Here is a 3,047-nt window from a genome sequence, read left to right as displayed (position 1 = left end):
GAAGGTCTGCAGACGGAGACGAATTTGCGAATTCTACTATGGCGAAGGCTCGAGCCTTGAATATTAAAGAGGCTCCATGACGCAGGCCAGTCTATCTTCCTGATTGGCTACAAGGCGGACGCTGAATTGTGGCGCGAGTGAAATGGCTGAGATGTAAATGTGGCTTATGAATACTAATTAGTTTAGGCTTGATGTAATGAGGTTACCAAGCGACGTCGAATGACCTTATTAATATTCAAATTCTAAGCCTTCGCAGTAGTACAATTTCATGTATTTTTGCTCTAAAATAAAAATTAAAATAGAAACCTACAAAACAAATGTGATTTATTTTGTGTTACTTTTGTATTTTGCTTACTTTTAAATACTTTTATGTATATTACTAAATATATTATGACTAATGATAAATATAGAATGATGACGCAAATTTCTAATCAGCTAATCACATGGCAGCAACTCCATGCATTTAGGCATATAGACATGGTCAAGATGATCTGCTGCAGCTCAAACCAAAGCATCAGAATGGGGAAGAAAGGTGATTTAAGTGATTTTGAATGTGGCATGGTTGTTGGTGCCAGATGGGCTGGTCTGAGTATTTCAGAAACTGCTGATCTACTGGGACTTTCACACACAACCATCTCTAGGGTTTACAAAGAATGGCCAGAAAAAGAGAAAATATCCAGTGAGCAGCAGTTCTGTGAGCGCAAATGCCTTGTTGATGCCAGAATGGCCAGACTGGTTCCAGCTGATAGAAAGGCAACAGTAACTCAATTAACCACTTGTTACAACCGAGGTATGCAGAAGAGCATCTCTAAATGCACAACACGTCCAACATTGATGGATGCAGTTGGGCTACAGCAGCAGAAGACCACCCCCAGTACTTCTCCTGTCAGCTAAGAACAGGAATCCGAGCCTACAATTCGCACAGGCTCACCAAAATTGTCAAATAGAAGATTGGAAAAACCACCTGAGTGTTGTTGCTGACCATGTCCATCCCTTTATGACCACAGTGTACCCATCTCCTGATGGCTGCTTTCAGCAGGATAACGTGCCATGTCATAAAGCACGAATCATCTCAAACTGGTTTCTTGAACATGACAATGAGTTCACTGTATTCAAATGGCCTCCACAGTCACCAGATCTCAATCCAATAGAGCACCTTGGAAATGTGGTGGAACGGGAGATTTGCATCATGGATGTGCAGCCAACAAATCTGCTTCTCTGAGGAATATTTCCAGCAACTTGTTGAATCTATGCCATTAAGGATTAAAACCGTTCTGAAAGCAAAAGTGGGTCCAACCCGCTACTAGCAAGGTGTACCTAATAAAGTGGCCGGTGAGTGTGTATTGAATTTACTATTGTAGATTAGTGATTGTGATCATCGTCGACTGTTTAACATGTGCTAAAAATATCTGGAGGTTGAAGCCCTGATTTTATGACTTTTTTCTGCGGGACATCCTACATATGGAGTTCAGCCTTCAGCATGTTTCCTAAGACACATCCCAGGAGACATTGCTGTCAACTGGTCTCAGGAAACAACAATAACTTAATGCCAGAAGGTATTCATCTCAGACAGATTTCTCTTTCTCTTTTCATTCGAGCTCTTCCTTGTTTGTCTGAGCTCAGGGCCCTATCATACAATGCTATAATTTAATCATCACCTGATCATGTCTGAAGATGAAAGATGCTGTGTCATTATAGACATGTAGCTTTCAACCTGATTTATTCTCAAAATGGAAAGTACCATCATGCCTTTTGTCATGCAATTAATTAAGACAAGACAAAACTTGCATCTTAATGATATAGTTGCTCGTGTTTAGCTCATTGCTATAGTGATGGAACAAAGAAACCGCCTGAAAACAAGGTGTGTTTGCCATTGCAAGTGATTGTTGCCTGACATTTGGTTTAAGATAGGAAAAGCACAAGACCTATTTCCACTGCAAAACAGTTCAGTGGTTAACCTCAATTAACAATTACCATAGTTTTAATTTGAGTATTTACAGATTTGTATTACATTAATATGGATGATTCATCTGCATGGTGGTGCAGTGGGTAGCGATGTCGCCTCACAGCAAGAAGGTCACTGATTCGAGTCTCGGTTGGGTCAGTTGGCATTTCTGTGTGGAGTTTGCATGTTCTCCCCGTGTTGGCGTGGGTTTCCCCCGGGTGATCCGGTCCAAAGACATGCGGTACAGGTGAATTGGGTAAGCTGAATTGTCTGTAGTGTATGTGTGTGAATGGGAGTGTAGCTGGGTTGCACCTGGAAGGGCATCCGCTGTGTAAAACATATGCTGGATAAGTTGGCGGTTCATTCCGCTGTGGCGACCCTAAATTAATAAAGGAACTAAGCGAAAACAAAATAAATGAATGAATGAATAATGCATGGAATCCTATTTAAGCTCTTTTTAAAAATGATGACATACAATATACGTCATTCAAACAAAAGTAAAATTTTTGTCACTTATTATAAAAATGATCAAACTTTGACTTGCATGTCATAATGTTTACTTTTTTATCACATAAATATGACTGTTCTCTTCATATTAATCTAATCATATTCATATTTTTTGTAATTGTTTAGATTTTATCATCAGCATTTTTTTCTCATTTATCTCATTGTATTGACTATGTTATGAATTTGACTCTTTAATAACTGTTAAGCTGTTCTGTCACATACATAAATGGGATTTTATATCCAGCGGCGGATTTAACCAATAAGTGAGGTAAGCGGCCACTTAGAGCCCCAGAAAATCTGAGGGCCCTCAATAAATATCAAGAAGTATAAATTACACCAATAAACTATATATATATAACATTGTTTTCTACCATATTTGGTGAGAAACAAATACAATTTTAACATAATTAAATATTATTTAGTATACAATCAAATATATTATTATCATAATGTAATATTATATAATAATAATAATATTACCAAATTAAATATCCATGCAGTCCAGCAGTCAAGTTTATAAAAAAATGTACAAATTATTTTTAGTTGTAAATTAATTTTAAGAAAACTAATCATGTAAAAGATGATTGAGTGATAT

Source organism: Danio aesculapii, chromosome 2 (genome assembly GCF_903798145.1).
Source record: "Danio aesculapii chromosome 2, fDanAes4.1, whole genome shotgun sequence".
NCBI lineage: Eukaryota > Metazoa > Chordata > Actinopteri > Cypriniformes > Danionidae > Danio > Danio aesculapii.
The sequence above is the reverse complement of the archived record's forward strand: the minus strand, read 5'-3'. Positions refer to the sequence as shown.